Raw genomic sequence first — 23,040 nt, 5'->3', positions numbered from 1 at the left:
GCTTTCTCACAAAAACACACACAAATACACGAACACTCTCAAATTTCACTATTTTTTCACTAAAATTCACGAAATTCGTTGCTATAATCCGCTATAAACATGCCTTTCTTCAGATGGGGAAGCAAAAAGGTAGAAATTTCACCCATAAACTCCTAAATTTCCTAATTTTTGTGATAATTAAATTTTTTTACCTAATTTAATTTTGATGATTTATAGTGTAATTAGAGTTAAATTGTTAGTATATTATGCTTGTATAACCTAGATTGATGCCATTTGTCATGATTTGAAGCCTTAAACTTCAAATTTTTTAGAAATCTAGGATTTGTGTTCTTGAGCAATTTGGGGCTTTTTGATATAAACAGGTTATGGCCGATTTTTGTTATGGATTATTGCTAAATTAAGTAGTGTAACATGTTTAGGTAGCTAAATGATCCAAACTTTGATCCTAAACATGATTTTTGAGCATCAAAGTGGACTTTTTAAGTCTAAAATTCATGAACTTGATTATTTTGATGTAAATGCCATTTGAAACTTGTTTAATTGCTAGTAATGGTTATTTTAACATGTTATTTGAGTTGAATGCTTATGAACTTTGTATACCTTTTCATATATGCTTATTTGAAAAATTGTAGAATTGATAAAAATATGAAAATGAGTATAAGTTTAATATAGATTAAACATGTTATTGTAATTGTTTTAATTTGTTATTTTGCTAACACTAATGCATATTTGGATGCACAAATTTTGTGTTTAATGTGTTTTGCAGAGAAATACAGATACGGATGGTGCATCATCGTCTAGACAACATGAACAAGAACCTGAACAAGAATCTGATCAAGAACCACAACCGGAACCACAACCTGAACAACAACAACATTATGATCAACACATGCTATATTATGAGCCGGAACCACTGTTTTACGCTCATTATCGTCAATTTCAGCCTCACCCGAGGATTATTCACCCACTTATCGATGACCAACAGTTACATCCCAACCTAAGATTCGATCGTTGTTGGACAGAATACCCGAAATTTCAAAAGAACATGCACATTCTTTACCACAAAAATATTGAAATGCCTCGGGTAATCGATTGGGAGCCTTTGGAAGCGGTTAACCTAGCCGAACCGGTTAGGGATTTACTAGTCCAGAGGTATGGTAGCTCTACATTTAACGATTGGATCCGCTTATTTACTACACGTAGAACTATATATAGAGAATGGTGTGTTGAATTGCTTAGCACTATAGAGTTAAATAATGAAGTTACTATGATAGGAGATAAAAGTTTTATTAGATTTCTTTTAGGAGGTACAATGTACAGAATGTCCATGTTGGACATGGCTAGAGCTTTATTAATCTACACCCCCGCTGAGATTATTACACCTGATTGTAATAGTTTAATTACTGAAGGTGAAAGAGTAGATAAGAATTTTGACGCTAACGCCATATGGAAGCGTATGTCAAGATTTAAGGAATTTACGCGGGGTGGAAGACACTCCTACTTAGATATTGATAGAGCAGAGCTCTGGGTAATACATAGATTCTTAGCAAACTCAATTACACAAAGGGTTAGAAACAAGGAAAAAATGACCTTAAACGATTTATTTTACCTGAAGTGTATTCGAGACCCGAGGAGCTTTGTTAACATTCCTTATTACGTAGGCCATTATCTTTCTAAAGTTGTTGAGGGTATGCAAGCAGGAAGTATTATAGGGGGTGGTATTTTTGTTACTCTCATTGGAGAGTACTTAGGTGTAGATAAAGAACATGGGGGTCCGATGATAGAGATTGAGGAACAAGCCGAGAGCATAGGCTTGCAGGTTTATCAAGGTGCAAAGGTACTAAAACGGAGGCACAATATGCCAAAACCATATCATGGCACCCATCCACAGGTAGAGAGGGGTTCGGATGAGGAGATGGAGGAAGCAGATGACATTAGGGATGTCATTAGGGATAGTTATACTGATGTCTTCCAGCATGTAGATGAGGTGGGAATGAATAACCAGACTAGGCATCATCAGTATGAGCAGTGGAGAGCCAGGGATGAGTATGAGCACTCCAGGCGATGCCAACATGATAGCTGGCAAGTTCATCAGCACCAAATCATGAGCCAGCTATCATATCAGGTACCACATAACTACATCCCGACTCGGCCTGCTTTTTATCCACCACATCAGCCCTACATACGACCACCCTTTGACCTGTACGACCCCAACCAAGCCTACCAGGACACCTATCACCAACCATGGAACCCGAGCGATGATATGAACTGGAATCCCTATCCAAATCAATAGTGTTCCATTGGTGATTTCTTATCTTTTATTATTTTTATCTATTTATGTTAAACATTTAACATTTTGATACTTTTATGTAATGTTTAATATTTTTATTATTGTGTACTAATATTTCATTTTTGTAATTTGAAAGTGGGATATTAAGTCCCATTTCAAAATACCATGCATGTTTATATTTGTGTTGTATGTATTTTATCTCATGTACACAATATGGTAAAACAGCGCATTTTCAAAGACTGGCATTAAGTTCAGCAAAAGCAACTAATTTTTGACTACAAGATGCAAAATATATGTGAAATAACAACTGCAGGAATGAACAAATGATGTGCACCATTTATCATTCAAACAAAAAACAATATGTTTGGAAACTTTGGTAAAATTTAATCATTTTTCTACGCTAATCACCCTCAATAATTTAAATTGTTACTGATTTCTTGCAAATGAGGGCATTGCAAGATCTTAAGTGTGGGAAGGGATTAAATTCTCTCAAATTTTAAAAAAAAAATTGACTTATACACTTGATTTAATAGCCACCGTTAAACTTTACTAGTAACGCAATAGTTGTATTAGAATCTAGTGCTCTCTGATAATAAAGAACAGCCCTAGTCTTATATACTGACTACCCACTTCTAGTAAAAATTTTAAAATTTTTTCAACTAATTGAACTCAAAATCATGTTTATACATATTTATGAACGATAAAACTAGGTGTTAACACCGAAATTATTGTTACCTCGGAAAGGACATAAATTGAGAAACAACCTAAAACGCTTGAATTCATTTAAAATGGAATAGAAGAGAATAAAAAGGCAAAGAAAGAAAAATAAAAGCCAAGTGTGGGAAAAATTTACCAAGTTATTTAAAACATATATCACATATTTTTGTACAAATAATTGAAGGTACTTTTGTTTTGGACGATATTAATCAGTTTTACCCAGCTTATTGTAATATAAATGGAATTTAAAAGGAAGTAAAGTCTTCCGAGAAAAAGACACGCGCTTCTTGATTTAGGTCAGGAAGTTGTCGTCCAGACCAGTTGTAGAGTCTAAGAAAAACCTTGAAAAGTTTTCTCGAAAATCAGCTGGAAATCCACGGACCTCAGCATCAAACAGGGTTGCCAAGTGGTCAGACTTATCCTAACCATGAGAGGATCTGTCTCGTACAATAGGGGGCACCGTGCAAATTAGCTTATAAGACTAATGAATCAGATCCCCAGAAAGGATAATCTCTTTAAAGATCAAAAATCAGCATTTAAGCCTGATATTACTCAATCCTTGAGATTGACCTTAAAGATTGAGAATTACAAACTCATGGAATTCGATGATATCTAAACTCGAGCTTGAACGAGAAAATATTTTGATCAGAATTACAAACCGATTTGTTTTCTGAAAACCCATTTTCAATGCGTTCATTACCATTGAACGTAAAATCCTAGGAATTCACCTGAAATTCATTAGGTCACCTGAACCAAATCGGGTGTCAACCGTAAGAACGGTGGTTGCATAGCATGGTCGAAGACAGGACCTTGTGCCAGACCAAAAAACTATAGGGTGATCTTTAATATTGCTCCTACAAAGGATAGTAATTGCATCCGACACATTATAGACCATAATCAAAAGCATATCATTAGACATTGCCTTAACAGTTGCTTGTTCAACGCTTTCCTTTACAACCGGACGGTAGTTTACCGAAAGGTAATATACGGAGCAAGTATACTGGACGTGTTGCTTTCCTAATACAAGGTTAGCAAGTGGGTGACACAAAACCATAAGTTTTGAGCTAAAATTTTCAAATCTGAAACCCACAAAAACATTTTGCAAGCACCAGTGAAGGGTTATTCCGGAAAACTTATCTAGGGTAAAAGCTAGATTGAATTTTCAAAAGATCAAATGTTTTCATAAAGATCCAATTTCCTAAAGAATCTAAATTTTTATAGTTATGTGGGACTGTAAACCACATCGTTACTACCATTGTTCATACCGCTGTATTAAAATCACTGATGTACAAAGTGTGAAGAATAAAGAAGTGATTCTAGTAAAGTTATATTCAAGTTCTATATTGCTTGAGGACAAGCAACGGTCAAGTGTGGGAATATTTGATAATGCTAAAAACGAACATATATTTCATAGCATTATCCTTCAAGAAAGACAAGCTTTTAGTTTCAATTGTTCTATTTACAAGTGATATTCGTTTAAATAATAAAAGGTGAAGACAAAAGACAGATTCGACGATTTGAAGACGCAAATGACCAAAAAGCTAAAAAGTACAAAGTACAATCCAAGTGGTTCAATTTATTGATGAGAAACGTCTCAAAATCACAAGAGTACAAACCGCAAAAAACAAAGTACAAGATATTAAATCGTACGAAAGGACGTTCGAAAATTCGGAACCAGGACATGAACCAACTTTCAACGCGCGACGCAATGGACCTAAAATTACAAGTCAACTATGCACATGAATATAATATATATATATATATATATATATATATATATATATATATATATATATTTATATATATATATATATATATATATATAATTATATTATTAAAAACCGTCAGCAAGCTAGAAAACAAGATGAAGTGAGCTGTCCCAGGAGGCCATGCGATCGCATGGCCTGGTAGTTATAAATCCATGTGATCGCATGGGAAGAAATCACAGGCCAAGTGCTATAAATAGTGAACGAATTGGACGAGTTATTTACACCTTCATCATACACTTCTCTGCACTCTCTCAAATATATTTATATTTATTTTATAATTTTAATTTTAATATTAAATTAATAATAATAAGGTTATAGTGGTGAATGTTTTAAGTTTGTAAGTCGAAATTCTGTCCGTGTAACACTACGCGATTAATACTCATTGTAAGTTATGTTCAACCTTTTTAAATTAATGTCTAGTAGCTAAGTTATTATTATGTTTATTTAAGCCGAAGTAATCGTGATGTTGGACTAAATATTAAGACGGGGTTATTGGGTTTTGGACCATAATTGGGGTTTGGACAAAAGACCGACACTTGTGGAAATTGGACTATGGGCTATTAATGGGCTTTATATTTGTTTAACTGAATGATAGTTCGTTAATTTAATATAGAGATTTACAATTTGACTTATCTATAAATAACCACATACACTCGATCGGATACGATGGACGAGATATTTATAAATACTAATAATCGTTCATTTAACCGGACACGGGAATGGATTAATAGTCAATGGACTCATTAAAACAGGGGTGGATTACATACAAGGACACTTGGTTTAATTGTTAATAAAGTATTAAAACCTTGGATTACCCGCAGTCGATAACCTGGTGTAATTATAAACAAAGTATTAAGACCTTGTTACAGTTTAAGTCCCCAATTAGTTGGAATATTTGACTTCGGGTATAAGGGTAATTTGATGAGGACACTCTCACTTTATATTTATGACCGATGGACTGTTATGGACAAAAACCATATGGACATATCGAATAATCCAGGATAAAGGACAATTAACCCATGGTAATAAATTAAAATTAACACGTCGAACATCATGATTACGGAAGTTTAAATAAACATAATTCCTTTATTTTATATCTCATCGCACTTTTATTTATCGTCATTTTATTTATCGTACTTTAAATTATTGCACTTTTAATTATCGCACTTTTATTTATCGTCATTTACTCTATGCTTTAAATTAAGTTGTATTTACATTTAATATTTTACATTAGGTTTTAATTGTGACTTAAGACATAAAATTGACAAACCGGTCACTAAATGGTAAAAACCCCCCTTTATAATAACAATAATAATACTTATATATATATATATATATATATATATATATATATATATATATATATATATATATATATATATATATATATATATATATATATATATATATATATATAGCGTTAAACTCAGTTAGCTCCCTGTGGAACGAACCGGACTTACTAAAAACTACATTACTCTACAATTAGGTACACTGCCTATAAGTGTTGTAGCTCGGTTTAGGTATATCCATTCAATAAATAAATAAATAACTTGTGTAAATTGTATCGTATTTAATAGTATTTCGTAATAAAATAATATCTATTTCGTACTACACCTTGAACAACATCAGTTGCCTTTTAAAAATGAGATCTCGGGGAGAAATAAGGAGCTACAGTAGGGGATGGTTAAACCGAAACCGATTAACATCGTACATGTTCTTCAATTTTCTGGAGGATTCAAAGGTTGTTGATTTTTGGAAACTTTTTAAACAATACGGGATGGTGAGAGATGTCTATGTACTTGGGAAACATCTTCACAACGACAAAAAGTTCGCGTTTGTTAGGTTTGCGAATGTAAGTGATAATTCCAGGCTACTACAATCACTTGAATCTATCAATTTCAATGATTCTGAGGATTCTAGGATTAAGATCTTCATGTCAACGGTTCGAGCTCCTAAACAGAGTAATAAAATTCCCTCCATGAATTGTACCATTCCACGAGCTAATGTGGGTTTTAATGCTAATAAGTTTCAAGATGGTCGTTCGTTCACTGATGTTTTGGGTCGAGATAAGAGAGATTTACGCGATTCCCTCAATGATTTAAGAAGAAGAAAGACTGGTTATGATGGGAATGCATCAACACTTGAGGTGAAACACAAAGATAAGGTGATACATATTGGTGATGATTCATGTGATGATAACAATGAATTGTTGAAGAAGGCAATAGTTGCTGATGCAAAGAATCCCACTATTCTTGAGAACCTGGAATCGATACTTAATGCTGAAGGTTATGCAGATGTAGAAGTCAAGCGTTTAGGGGGTCTAGGTATCATGCTTGTTTTTTCTTCAACTGAAGCAGCAAAAAAGCAGTTGAAGGTAGTCACTCACTTAATAAGTGGATTCATAAAATTAGCAAGTGGGATTTTTCTTCTTGGCCAGAAATTCGTATGGCGTGGCTATCAATAAGTGGGGTACCAATACCTTGTTGGTCTGAGCGTACCTTTTCTTCGATTACTGAATGGTACGGTGTGGTTTACTTGTTAGAAAATTGTACAATTATAGACAACCAAAGTTTGTTAAATGGTAGAGTTTTCGTGAAGCTTTATGATCCTGAAGTGGTTAAAGACTCTTTAAAACTATGTACAAGTCCAAAGTTTTCTTTGTTAATGTTAATAAAGAAATTAATGTGGTTAAGAAGGGGGTTAAGAAGGATAAATTTGAAGGTCATGGCTGTGCTAATTCTTGTCGTAAGTGCTTTCATGATGATAATTCATATTACAGTGATTCTGATTACATTGATTCAGATGAGTATTTCAGTGACGAGGATAATCATAAATCTCCTGATGATGATGAATTCAGGCTTTACAATTATGTTCTTAAAAGTGATGATGAAGAAGTTGAAGATTCAAAATTTTTCATCGATTCAAAAGATTTTGGCGATGATATTCCGGTTGAGGTGATTTCTCCGGTTGTTTCTCAAGGGTTGAATATTGAAGATGAAGATTCTGGTAGCTTTTGAACACGTGATAACAGTAATAATGATGAGGTTGTAGGGGAAACCTAAGAAAAGGATAACGGCCATGAAGCCTTTTCCAATGCTGACATTAATGATGGGAGTAACCCAAATTCCAATAAGGTGGGTGAAGCGTGTATTCTAGAGGACCAATCACTGCAGGGTTTTAAATCCCCCAATAAAATATGCCACAAGGATAATACCGGTCCCAGCCCAGTTAATAATGATTCTAAAAAGCATGTTGGGCCAAAAGATAATGGGCCTTGTTAGTCCCTAAAGAAGCCTAGATCGAACGGTTTGTAAGTTGATTAGTGGGTTAGAAGTATTAGTTATTCAAGAACACTTGAGAGAAAAGGATAAGATAAGAAGTGCAAAATGGATAACTAGTTGCATTAGAAGTGGGGAGGTTGTTTATATATGACAACCTCCCTAGTTACAAAAGTTACATTGTTACCATGGTAATTACTAGTAAATACATTACAAACAATGATTAAAACCGTGCGCCACTAAACTATTACATAAACATATGTCAACAAAATCCCCCTTGGCGTGTGGTTTTCAAAAAAAAATATCACTTCCTGATCATCAGCTTTGGCTAGCACCTTCTGAGGCCTTCTTCTTTGCTTTTTTCTCAGCTTTCATCGCCTTAATCACGTCACTTCCCGGTGTATAGTTCCTTTCATAGTGTTTGGGAAGGATGAACTGTTTGAGGCTGGTGATTTTGTATTCAAATCGTGGAACATATTGAGAACCCGTGAAGTAGTTCTTCTTCCTGTTAATCCCAACGAAGTATCAAATTGCCTCATGTAAAGCCTGAATTCAAGGAGTTCATTGATGTGATTTTCCATCTCGTTCGTCATCAGCTTTTGATAGTTCCCTATGTTCTCAGTTCATTTGTAAATGTCGAAGAACTTTAAAGCACGCTTGAGGGTTCCATCTGAGTATTTTGGCAGCTCGGATTTGCGAATGAATATGGGCCTTTTGATTTTTTTGCGAAAAATGAAGCCTTCTTCAGGGGCGTCCAAGCAATAGCATATCTTGAATTGAGACAAATCCAGAGTGTCGATGGTTTGATTAGGCGCAGAGAGCAGGATCTTCTTTTGAATTGATTCGACACCTAGCTGAAGATCATATTGAGAGGCAAGTTTAATTCTGTCTTTCATGAACCTTCTCACCCTTTCGATTGCCGTTTCGATAACCCAAGTCTTTCTTATTTTGTCTCTCAACCAATTGTATAGAAACAACACATCAACCGGATTGAGTTCAATCAGATCATACTTCGAGAACGTGTACTCTTGGTCATTTGAACGAATCACTCTAAAAAATGGAGTAAACACTCTCTTAGATAATGACCTGCAGAACACACTATTTATGACGATGATCGGATTCTCTTTCTGGTCTTCCATATCAAACTCATCCCAGTTCTTATAAACTCGCCTTTGATAACGGTACATTATCAACTTGTCCTTGTCATTAAGAAAATCATAACACCCGATTGGTTTGAACCTTTCAGCTATTGGCATGCTTTTGAGTTTATCTTCACCTACGAAGATTCTATAAGCTTATTCCTCCAGCCAACAGCCCTGTAATACTTCTTCATATTGAGGTTCACCAAGTTTGATTGAAAGTGATCTGTGTTTGTTGAATTCTCCTTGTTGAAGATTGGATGATGTGGATTGATCAGGAGTTGGTTGAGCGGTTGGTTTTGGAAACCTTGGTGCAGGTTCACCGGTGTATTCTTGAGTGACAAACCGATCAAATTCATTCAGCTCTTCCTCGTCCAGAGCTTCTATGTTTACGTAATTTTCTTTAGTGAATGCTCCTTCAATGACCGTAGTAGGCTGGGGTTTCAAGTTTTTGAAGTACTCTTCCTCTTCTTCTTCAGATTTTGGTATGATAAGCTGTGGTGCGGATGTGATGATTGTTTCAGACTGGGAGGTGATGGGTTCGATGTCAGGACTTGTGTACACCACCATAGCATGGGTGGTTTCGGCTGAGGTAACCACTGCTTCGGACATTTCAATTTCGGTTTCTACTTCCTCTTTGACATCAACAAACAAGACTTCATCAAAATCATCTTCATCATCAGAGTTGATTGTGATCACGTCATGTCCTTCGGGGGCAACATCATCTTCTTCTACTGTGTATTCGATCCCTTAGACCATTCCTTCAGGCACATTAGAGTCATCAACAATTTCTTTCCCTTTCCTGGAAGAGCTAGGTGGAGTTTGCGTTTGACTGATAGTTTGGGTGATATGCACAGTGGATCTTCCTCTGATATTCTCCCCCTCATGTTGGCCGCCGGAATCGGGGTCATCATGTCGCCGGGAGGAAGATGGTTGATCAACTCGACATGGAACCGGTTTAAGTACATGAGGGTAGTTCGGGATCAGTTAAAGCGAGTTGAGAAGGCCAAGAATAGCTCTTCTGATGTAGTCATCCTCGGAAATATTGACATATAGAAGGTGAGCATGAAATTCATTCTCCCGTTGAAGATAAGTGAGGTTCGGTTGATGAGTGACTGGCGAAGTGATTGGAGGTGATGTCATGATCGGTGGTGATAGTGGAGGTGGTGAAGCATTTAGATCAGGTGGTGAGGATATGATGGGGCGCTGCAGAGAAATGTTAGTGAAAACATCCTGAGATTCTTGACGAAACTCAGTTGTCACCACTGTTGAGCTTGAAAGCTGGGCAGTGAGGCATGTACGAACAGGACTTCCAAGCGATCTTAGAGAGGCAATGTCCGGAGACTTGCATGTCTCTACGCTTGTTATTGCAGTATGAGCTATAGACACTGAACGTTCGGTATAGGACTGCGCCAAATCCCTACGAGCACTAGACACATTTTCAAATTGTTTTTGGCGAATCTCATCTAAATTCGCCCACTCTAACTCATATAAAACAGATGTTTGTGCATCTGAGTGGCTTCCTAGTGTTTGTGAAGGGCTAACGTTTTCTTTTTGCCCTGTCTCTCTCCCGGTCCGCACATCCTCTCTTGATTTTTCAACCACACCCTCATTTCCATCCTTATCACTCCGATCAATATCATGAAGAACCTTCTAGAGTTGTTCAGAGGTTACATTCTTTGGTTTGGATTTCTTTTTCGGCCTAGAGTCACCCTCAATTCTTTTCCCCTCAGAATTTCTTTTCATTGACCCTCGCTTGCTAGATCCCTCACCAGGTGTCCTATCAGCTCCTTGGGCAGGTTCCCTGGGTGGTAGGGGATCCATAGGAGCTCCTATCTCTCTTAAGTAGCTCATTATTCTTGGATCGTCTCTTGGTCCAAGATTTAGTAAGTGAGCAGGTATGAGTTGAGCTTGTACATTCTTGGACCCAATTCTCTTTTGAATATATGAGATGTATTCCTGCTCCACAAGTGGTTCAACCCAATCTCTAGGGATAGGTTCTGGAGTTCTGTTGCTGTCATCAATGATGCCTGAGAGAATGTTTGCGTAGAATCTCTGAAATTGAATGTATGATAGGAGAGGTGCTGAGTGTATTTCTATCATGCCATCCCAGATAACTCGGCCAAAATCAGCAGTTAGAAGGAACACGATTCCATAGAAGATCCTTAACAAGAAGATGATGATGTGGTCAGACCCAGTCTGCATCGGGTTGAAACATCGGTTAACAAATGTATACAGCTTTGCCCATCATTGAGCCATACGTTATTTTTTGAACGCTCTTATCTTTGTAACCTCTCCATCATAACCGAGTTGTTGTATGGCTGGTAACATCTCATTTTCGGAAGGGAATGCATCATATTCAGCTCTTGCAGGGATGTCTAAGAATCTTCTCATGGCAGTTAGAGTGAAAGAAAGTCAGGGGCATCGTCAACAGATGGATGGTGAGTCATGGTGTCCCGCATCAAGAGAAGCTGCAGCTCAGAAGCATGCTCGAACTCAGTGAATACATTGCGCATCGGGTGGTTTAGTAATATGGAGATCCAGTAATTACATGGGGTGGGGACATCTTCATTGAAAAAGGCATTGTTCGACATTGCTGTTATATCATGAGCATGGTTAGATAAAACACAGTTCATATGGTGTGTTTGAAAAGGTTGTGTCAAAAACATTTAATTATTTCAATTAAAATTTGTCAAAGACAGTTTTAAGACATTTCCAACACTTAGAAAATTTTGGACAGAAACACTTTTCGAGCAAGAGAAGGTTTTCAAGCAATAGTGGATTTTCGAGCATGCACTATAACACATTTTTCAGACAGAACATTTTGAGCAGAAAGTTTTCAGTCACTACACCATTTTCAGACATCTTTTTCAGACAAACATTTCGAGCAGCAGGTTTTCAGTCATTACACATTTTTCAGACAGTAAAGGTATTCAGTCAGAACACTTTTTCGAGCATCAAAGGTTTTCGAGCACTCTGTCTGTTTGAATACATATTCATTACTTAGCAGAAAAATCATCAAATTAGGCCAAGTTAAGTTTTAATGAGTGAAATCTATGATAAACCTAACTCGATCAAAAGCATGAATTAAGGCTAAACATCTGATATGCTCAAAAATAGTCATGAACCCTAAAATTGTCCCCTTTTCGAAATTGGAATGACATTAGCATCTAACAATGGATTAGAGGAAGTAAGCATGTTCTATTCATCACAGACATGAACCCTAAGTCAATTTATCCTAACAGGTTTGCATTATAGGTGTAATTGATCAGTTCAAGGTCTTAGGGTTCGAAACCCCTGTGCACACAAAATAGAGATTAAACAAATAGTCATACAAATCATGGCATTTTTTATGTATTTAAGTGATTACAGAGACTATAAAGCTTCTACGAGACAACGAATTTAATCACAAACACATGAATTTTAGAGAAAAAAATACCTATTTGGTTTAAGTGTGAGGAAGGTAAACAGTGATGGTGACGATGGTGTTCCTAGAGAGCAAGTGGGCCTTGAAATTTTTTTAAGTAAGTGAGATTTGAAAGTGATGGGTTAAAAGGTGAACTTTCATCCTTATATAGGCACGTTTTCAGTCGGTTTTGCTCGAGAAACATTAAAACCAGATGCATTGCTCGAAAATTTACACTTTAGGCACAATTTCTCGAGAACCTTCAGCATATGAACTTGCTCGAAAACTTTAAGCAGATTTGGATTTTAATGGGATTTTGGTACATCATGATAACCTTTAAGAATTTTAAGAAATTCTGTTAAATAATCAAGTTAAAGTTTAAACTTTAATTATTTTTCAAAATTTAATTTTCTCAGGTTTTAACATTTATTGAGACCAGGAACCATGAGGCAGTCATATAGACACATCCTCTTAAGGCAGTCACATGGACACATCCTTCGTCATTTGTTGACTGTGATTTTGAGGCAGTCATTTAGACGCATCCTTTTGAGGCAGTCACCGAGACACATCCTCCGTCATTTGTTGACTGAGATTTTTGAGGCAGTCATTTAGACACATCCTCTTGAGGCAGTCCCATGGACACATCCTCCGTCATTTGTTGACTTTTTGAAGTTAACTCCCCCTAGACAGTTGCCAGTTTCAGGAGAGTTAGTTTTGAAAGAGTGAGTTTTACATTGTTATTTGTGTAAAAGTCAGTTTAGATTTTGAAAATCACATTGACACCGGGTCTCACACTGTAATTTATGCGAGAGCCATTGTTCTCATCTCCCCCTCAAAATGTGATGCATCAGATTTTGAAAAATACAATACTCCCCCTAGGCAAGTGCATCACTCCTCCTAGGCACTTGCCAGGATCCTAAATGGAAGAGAAATCAACCATGCCAATTTTACCAACCAGATTTTTAAATGTGGGTTCATCTAGGGCCTTGGTCAGTAAGTTAGCAAGTTGACTTTTGGTGGATACAAAATACAATTCAACATTCCCTTTTTCAACATGATCCTTAATGAAGTGATAGCGAATTTCAATGTGTTTGATTCAAGAGTGGTGAACCGGATTGCTAGTGATAGCAATGGTACTCTGAAAGTCGCAGTAGATCGGGATTTTGTGGAATTTGAATCCATAGTCAAGTAGTTGGGATTGCATCCACAGTACTTGGGAGCAACAGCTTGCAGCTGCAATGTACTCAGACTCAGCTGTGGAAAGAGAGATGCAGTTTTGCTTGCGGGATGACCAGCTGACTAATTTGCGACCTAGGAATTGGAGACCACCAGAGGTGCTTTTCTGGTTTACTTAGTCACCACCATGATTAGCATCCGTGAATGCCGTAAGGTTGAATCCAGTCCCGAAAGGATACCAGATTCCGAGATTGGGCGTGCCTTTGAGATTACTAAATATTCTCATTACGGCCTTGTAGTGAGAGTACGTAGGGTTGGCTTGAACTCGGGCACAAAGACATACATCAAACATGATGTCGGGTCTACTAGCAGTGAGATACATCAATGAGCCAATTAGGCTCCTATAGAGTGTTTGATCGAAAGGTTGACCATCCAGATCAGCATGTAATGAAATGTTGATTGACATTGGAGTGGGGCTGATTTTCATCTCAGGAAAGTTAAACTTTTTGAACATATCATAAATGTATTTTGATTGACCGATGAAAATCCCCTTCGGAAGTTGTTTAACTTCTAATCCTAGAAAGAAATGGAGTTCTTCTAGCATGCTCATTTCTAACTTGTTTTTCATGAGTTCAGAAAACTCATAGCAGAGAGCGGGAGAAGTGGAACTGAAGATGATGTCATCAACATAGACTTGAATTAACAAGATGTGTTCTTTCTATTTTCTGATGAATAGAGTCGTGTCTATGGTTCCATGTGAGAAACCGTTCTTGAGAAGAAATGCGGTCAGGGTTTCATACCACGCCCTGGGCGCCTGTTTTAGACCATAAAGAGCCTTGGAAAGGAGATACAAGTGGTTGGGGCATTTGGAGTCTACAAAACCTTCAGGTTGACTGACATAGACCTCTTCTTGAAAAATGCCGTTCAGAAAAGCAGTTTTTACGTCCATTTGATAAACGGTGAATCGCTTGTGAGCAGCATATGATAGAAATAGACGGATGGCTTCTAATCGAGCTACAGGAGCAAATGTTTCGTAGTAGTCAATTCCTTCTTGTTGTCTGTATCCTTTTGCTACAAGACGTGCTTTGTTACGAATGATGATGCCGTGAGGATCCTTTTTATTTTTAAAGATCCACTTGGTATCAATAATGGTTTTCGAGATGGACGAGGAACAAGTTCCCATACTTCAAGCCGATCAAATTGATGAATTTCTTCTTGCATGGCAATAGACCATTCGGGATCTTGGAGGGCCTCAAAAGCAGTTTTAGGTTCGATCGTGCTCAGAAAGGCAGCGAAGAGACATTCATTGTTGGAAGCATTACGAGTGCGGATAGGAGCGTCTGGATCACCAATGATTTGATGAATTGGATGATCCGCAGTCCATTTCATGGAATGTGGAAGAGGTGAAGTAGATCCATCATTAAGAGAGGTGTCGATATGAGAAGAGGATGAGGATCCATTAAGTTCAGTGTTGTCAGTAGGGTAGGTGGCATTTTCTTCCCACAGAGGAACAAGAGTATCTGCATTTTGTTTAGTGGAAAGTATGGGAGGAGTTGTAGCGTCTAAAGACCTAGTATCTGTTTCATTTGAAGGAGAATCTTCACTAGATTCGAGAGGAGGCGATTCAACATCTGGAGGATGAGAGTTGGTAATGGGAGCGTTGTTTGAGGAATACATTCCAGTGTCAAGGTCATCCAGAAGAAGAAATTCGGATAAATTACTTTCATCGGATGGTGATTCGCCCACGACCACTGGAGTAGAGGATCGATTGTGATTGATTCAGGGGGAGCAGGTTCAGAGGGTACCATGGGGTTTGATGTCATTGGAGGGATGATGGGTTCAAATAATACATCCAGATCATCAGAGGTGGCCAGTGGAACATGTCGGAAGTGAGGATCAGAATTGAGACCAGGGCGAGAGCCGTTATGTCCAAGTACCATTCCAGACATCTCGTCAAACTTGACATTGGTGCTTTCTTTAATTATTCGAGTTCGACGATTATAAACACAATATGCTACACGATCTTGAGAGTAGCCAATAAATATTGCTTCATCACCGTGAACATCAAACTTTCCAAGGTTGTCCTCGTCGTTTAGAACATAGCACACACATCCAAATATGCGAAAGTACTTCACATTGGGTCGATGATTGAAAAGAAGTTCATATGGAGTTTTGTCGAACCGACGGTTAATGATGGACCGATTTTGGGTGAAGCACGCAGTATTAACAGCTTCAGCCCAGAGGGACGGAGGTAATTTGGAATAAAAAAGCATTGTTCTTGCGGCTTCAACAAGAGTACGATTTCGTCTTTCAACAACGTCATTTTGTTGTGGAGTGCGAGCGGCAGAGGATTGATGGGTGATACCGGCCTGGTCAAGATATGAATTAAGAACCGAGTTTTGAAATTTCGTGTCGTTATCAGTTCTGAGGATTCGAACCAGTTTATTGATGGAGAGTTGGATTCTTTTTAGGAATTCAATGATTATTTTGGGAGTTTCAGACTTGCTTTTCAGAAATCTGACCCAAGTGTAACGAGAATAGTCATCAACTATCACCATAATGTATTTTCGACCGCCTAGACTGGAAACATGCATTGGTCCACAAAGATCCATATGTAGCATATGTAATGGACTGGTGGTGTTGAATTCGGTTTTTGATTTGTGGGAGGATTTATGAATCTTTCCCATAGCACAGGAAGGGCAAACGTGTGTGGAATCAAATGAGATGAGTGGAACACTGTCAACAAGATTATTAGAAACAAGTTTGTTGAGGTTCTGAGAGTGAAGGTGTGACATCCGGTGATGCCACAACCATGAGGTTTTAGAGGAAGCTTTGGAAACTAGGCAGAGTGGTTGTAGATCTGAAGACATGTTTTACATGGCAAGAGAATAAAGAGTGGATTCACGTTTTCCTTCGAGTAAATTGTCTCCCTCCATGGTTTGAACACAGCACATGGACCTTTCAAAGATTACGCGGAGATCACTGTCACAGAATTGACTAACACTGAAGAGACAGCATCCAAGGCCTCGAACATAGGACACGCGCTTGATGGTTGCACCGTTGAACACATAGTCTCCATACCCTTTGATGGTTGCAATTTCAACATTTCCAAAGCGAACTGTACCTAAGAACTTGTTGACATAGTTTGTCAACATGGATTTATCACCAGTCATGTGTCTGGAACAACCAGAATCCAGATACCAAACACATGCTGGGATAACCTGCAAAACAGAGTTAAGCACATGTTTTAGGGACCCCACTTATCTCGGGTTCCTTGTAAGCAGACACATTCAGAGAATTTAGAGCATTAGGTTCATCAGATGAAACATTCAACAAGATCTGAACGTTCATTACAACACACGAATCATGGTTTTGGTGACCAAAATACAGACGTCTTTTACATCTATTACAAATTAATAACCCGAACTAAGAAGCAAGACTTGAGGATGCTTGGACTGTTTCAGTCTTGGGTTTCCACGATTTTAAAATGCTTTGTTTTGGTTTAGGTCCTGTGAAATTTAAAACATCAAATTTAGAACCAGTTTGAAAAAGATTCATGTTTTTAAGTAATGACTGTCTAGCCCTTTGTGCTCTTTTGCGACGGTTTCGCTTTTGAGTCTTAGTTAATCCATCATATACCCGCTTTGCAGCATAGTTGAGATTTGGTAGTTGCGGATGTCTGATGGATTCGGGGTTGTGTTTCAATGGTCTACCACTGTTGCTCTGGATGGAGTTAGAGTGGTTGATATTACGGTGGACGTGAGGGCTGCTTGAACCACCCCTCCTGTCTGGAATAGGCGGTGCAGGGTGGTTATGGACTTTTCTTGCTGAGTAGTCATACACACCATGTTCTTGGATTATTCTTCGAACAGGGTTGTTTGGCTTTCTCATCAGGGTTGCGGAATGTGGTGGTTTGGGATCAGCACCCCTTTTAGTAACAATCATCTCAAAACGAGAGCCATGATTAGGGTTTTTTAGGATGGTGACAGCTGGAATGACAGGTTTCCTTGAGTTCACTATAGTAGTGTAAGGAACACCTTGGTGATGTGGGGGAAGAACTCGTTGAGAATAAGTGGGTACCCATGGTACAAATTTCCCTTGCGTTGATTTTGATTCCTTTTGTTGTGAATAGTCTTATGTTAATGTTGGACCAAAATTCTTTTCGGCTTTTTCAAAATCACGATTCATTAAAAATTTTACTTGCAAATTGATGTTGTCTTGTTCAATAAGAGCAACATGTTTCTTATAGCCTTTTAGTTCAAGTTTTAAGTCAACGATTTCTTTCCTGAGAGAGTCAGCAAGGGCATTTGAGGGTTCTTTAAGGTGGCAGGGTGGCGGTTCCTGAGGGGCTTTGGAATTTGAAATCATTTCACAGAAAGTAGTCGCTTGACTAGCAATCTGTTTTTGAAGTTCATGCACATCATGAGCAAGTTGATCATTTGTGGACACATGGAGTGAGATTTGGTGTTGCATGGCCTTTATGATCATCAGAAATTTTCGTTCATTGTCAAAAGATTTCATTTTATTTTTGAAAAGTTTCTTTTCTAAACTGATGATGTATTTTTCTAAGACCAGGGTTGGTAAGTAGACAACACGTTTTTGACCTTCCGAACTTTCACTCTCATTAAACAAATCAGGTAAACTTTCATATGAAAATGAGTTTTTCTTTTTCAAATAAAGGGCGTTGATTTTATCATAGGTTAGAGCAATTTCTCGTTTCATTTTAGTTGATCTTTTAGCCAATGCTTCCTCAACCTCATTGTTGGATGCAAATGTGAGTCGTGCAGGTAGGCCAATCATCAAGTAACTACTATCATACAGACAGGGCTCAGCTTTGGCCATATTGGACAAGGTGATAGGATTTTCAAAGCCTAGTCCTTTGTTCTCACAAAAGGAGTCCTTTGGTCGATTCATGAACAGGGTTTGAATCGAGATATGTCCTGCTAAAATAACCTTAGACTGTTCGGTCTTGTAGAGATTTTCTTCAAATTGACCTAGACGAGTTTGAAGCTCTAGATTATGTGCAGTAAGTTTAGAACATTCGGAGGTTTTCTTAGCAAGATCGAAAAGGGGTTCTCTTATCTTTTCTTCTAAGGTATCTAGAAGAGTTTTCTTAGAAGCAGTGAGTTTCTTAATTTCTTTCTCAGCATTGTCTACTTTCTCACTAAGAACTTCATTTCTTAACCTAAAGTCTGTCCTTTCTATTCGTAACGGTCTCACACTAGATTCTAGCTCCTTCAATTGTGTTACTTTTTCAGCTAGATCCTTCTGAAGTGTTAGGTATGCATTGTTTGACACTTTGATTTTCAAATCAGCTTTTAACCTATGGTTCTCATTTTGTAGTCCACTAACTTGACTAGCAAGTGATCTAAGGTCCTTACTCATTTTAGCAAAGTTGTCAACATACATATCAGGCAATTCAGGGAGCATTTTATCATGATTATTAGAAGCAGGTTCATCTCTAATGGACACATTAATTTGGACAGGTGGATCATTAGGTCTCTTAGAGGGTGCATGCAATACATCAGAAACACATTCAGCGCTATTAGTTACAGAGTTATAATATTCATGAATTATGTCGGTGTAAAGTTGTACCTCTTCCTCATCTTCAAAAGAAACATTGTCAGGAGCACGTTTCATGTTGGTGAGTTTCACTACATTAGCTCGTTCGGGCTCCTGTTCACTGTCTGACCAGTTTAGCCAAACATCATCTGAGGCTTTGAGGACCTTCCCCTTTTCGGCATCTTGGGCGAGCAACATCTTTTTCTTGTAGTACTCGGCATACTTTCGTTTGGGTAGTCTGCATTCTCGTGCAAAGTGACCTGTTTTACCACAGTTGAAACAAACATTATCAGGGTCCTTGTTGTCAGGAGCTCGGTATTGAGTGGTTGAGGTTTCGGGTTTTTTGTAGTATGAAGAGCTGGATGAGGTTCGATTGTTGTTGTTCTTGCTAAAACCTCCAGATGATCTCCTGAGATTCAGTTGCTTGCTGAACATTGCGGCAGCCTTGACAAGATCTCGATGCTCTTCATCAACATCAGAGTATGTGTCCTCATCAGAGGAAATGGTTTGTTTTGCTTTGAGTGAGTTGGAGCGGTTGGAAGGGGTTTTGGTGGAGCTTTTGTTAACAAACAGAGCCATTGGATCACTGGTTTCAGCGAGGTTGGATTTAGGGTTTTGGGCGGCTAGAACATCAGGTTGATGATTCATTAGTTTCTCTACAACTTCATGGATGTTGTACTTCTTGGTGTTTTTGGAGGCACGGAAGTTGTTTCCGTATGGTGTCCAGGTGGCATTCAGTTTCTTCAGGAATTTCATGTTCAGCTCTTGATTTTCCTTTTTCACTCCAACCTTTTTTAGCTCATTGATGACCTCATAGAAATGTTTGTAGTAGTCCTTTAGAGGTTTGTTAGGTTTCTGAAAGTAGTCCTCATACATTGCGAGAGCTATGTCAAGTTTTGTCTGGTCGGATTGGCTATATCCTTCCTGTTGACGAGTGATTTCATCTAGAAGTTCTTTTCCGGATTATAGAGAGCTGACGAATTTGTACATGTCATGAGGAAGAGCTTGCATGATAATGGATCTGGAATCAATATCGGCTTGAGCTCTCTTGGCTTCTTCACCCTGGAGTTCATAGGGTTTTAGAACCGCGCCGGTGTCAGGATGAAGTGAGATCTTAGGTCCATTGAGAAATGACTCCCAGAGGTATTTGGTTTGTTCTCCCTTTCCATCGATGAAGTTGTCAAATCTTCCTTTCCATTCGTCAAACAATCCCTCGAACAGCATGGGAGGACGAGTATTCGATCCTACGACCAAAGCATCACGGTTTGCAGTAGCCATTTTAACTAAGAGTGTAGACTGAATGGTGCAAAAGAGAAGAGGTTGATAAGAGATTGTTAAGAGGAGGTTTTGAGAGTGGGGAATCACTTGTGTAAACAGAGTGAAATTAGGGTTTTGGTGTAAAACCACTTGTATAAACCGAGTGGTTTTTGAGCAAAGCCAAATTTCAAATCAGACTATGTTTTCGAGCAGCAACAAGGTAGTTAAGAAAGGGAGGTTTTCAAGCAGGATAGTTATGGGAGCAAAATCCTAGGTTTTCGAGCAGGCAAGATAATAAAGCACTAGTAAAATTTTAGAGCAGGCAATGTATTCGAGCACAAAGCTAGTTCTAGAGCACCTAAATTTTCGAGCAGATAACTGGGGTTTCAAATAAAATCAAGCATTTAAAACATGGTGGTTTTCGAGCAAAACCAGTCTCTGGAGACTAAGTTTTTCGAGCACAATGAGACAAAAATTAAGAATTTCGAGCAACAAGAAATTTTTGTGCAAGGTTTTCGGGCAGAAAAATCACTGTTTTCAGTCAATCTTTTAATTTTAGAACATAATTTTCGAGCAAAGACTCAAATTACACACTGTTCTCGAGCAAAAATCACACTTTTCTGTATGTTTTCGAGCACTTTTGACTGATAACACTTAGTTCTGTTTCTTTTAAGTTCAAGTATTTTGACTTAAGAGAGAGAATACCTATGCACGTGAATACTTACACAAAAGTACAAGCTTATGCACAAAAGGACAAGTCCTTTGTCCTTTATGACATAAATCAAGGGATTATGTCAAGGACATGTCCTTTTCACACCTAAAAACTATCGGACAATAGAAAATCAGTGGGTATTAACTAAGGGTCCAAAGTTTGGAGCCAAAACGGACTCAACACGTGGGTGAATTAACAAGGTTTTCGGGCAATAACCTTAGGGTTTCACTGTAGTGATGAAACCCTGAGAGGTTTTCGTGCAGATTCAAACCCAGCAGGGGTTTTTGAGCACCTGTTCTGGGTAAAACTTAAGCAATTCGAGTGATTTTTTAAGCAGATTTAGCAGAGTTTGAGGGCAAAACAGTAATGAATCAAGTAACTTTAGGGCCTTTAATTAACCTTAACACGAATGGAGTGAATATTTTCAAGCACTTTTCGAATAAATCATGTAATAAAGTGACAAAATCATTGTATCTCAGTCATGGCAGCAGAAACATGAACATATGAGCATGAAATATGAACAAAGTACATGAACTAAGCCTTAAATTACCAGAAAACTTCATGAATTTCATACCATTTTGACATACATATCGTTTTCATAAGAAAGAAACATGTTAAACATACTTCAACATAAGAAAAACATGACATAACTTAGGGTCTGATAAAATTTTTCGTGCATAAATCTTTAATGAATAGGCAAATCTGAGATAGAGCATGCAGAATTTAGTACTTGTTAAGCATTTAAGATAGATTTCACGCAGAAAAATAGATATACTTAACAAACAACAAACAAATTCGTGACCAAATAAGGATTAATCGTGATACCTCAACCGAAGAACACCAAACACTTCAAAACATGAATCTATAAGCTTCAATCCTTGGATCTACAAGCAAGATAGAAAGTCCCGCTCTGATACCAATTGTTAGTCCCTAAAGAAGCCTAGATCGACCGGTTTGTGAGTTGATTAGTGGGTTAGAAGTATTAGTTATTCAAGAACACTTGAGAGAAAAGGATAAGATAAGAAGTGCAAAATGGATAACTAGTTGCATTAGAAGTGGGGAGGTTGTTTATATATGACAACCTCCCTAGTTACAAAAGTTACATTGTTACCATGGTAATTACTAGTAAATACATTACAAACAATGATTAAAATCGTGCGCCACTAAACTATTACATAAACATATGTCAACAGGCCTGATGCTGTTCCGAATTGTGATAGCCCAATGGAGGCTAATTGTAGGTCGGCTAATATTGGGCTTAATGATGGGTGTGGAAAGAAAATGGCTAGCAGATCTAAACTATCCAACTCTGATGGCAATAAGTCCAAGCGTGATTCAGATTATGTTGATGTGAAGCCGACGAATCCAGTAGATAAAAAGAAACCTAAATAGTCACGTAAGGGTACGGCTGAAATCTCTTACTGCAGTGATTGTTACTTGGTGGCAATGTCAAATTATAGGGCTTCCTCAAGAATAATATGATTCAAGAATATATTTGGGTGTGATTCTAATTGTGGCAGAAGTAACTCATACAATTGTAGAACCTGTGGGAAAAGAAAAGTTGTGAAATCGAAAGGTGAAAAGATTGCTTCGAAGAAGAAGGAAGATGTCAAGTCTAAATCATTGAATAGTGAGGAAGTGAGAAAGTATGGGGAGCAAATTAGATTGAGGTGGTCTACCTCAATCCCAATGTAAGTTCTTGCTCCATTTTTTCATTTCTGTTTGTTTAATTAT

Source organism: Rutidosis leptorrhynchoides, chromosome 2, assembly GCF_046630445.1.
Source record: "Rutidosis leptorrhynchoides isolate AG116_Rl617_1_P2 chromosome 2, CSIRO_AGI_Rlap_v1, whole genome shotgun sequence".
NCBI lineage: Eukaryota > Viridiplantae > Streptophyta > Magnoliopsida > Asterales > Asteraceae > Rutidosis > Rutidosis leptorrhynchoides.
The sequence above is the reverse complement of the archived record's forward strand: the minus strand, read 5'-3'. Positions refer to the sequence as shown.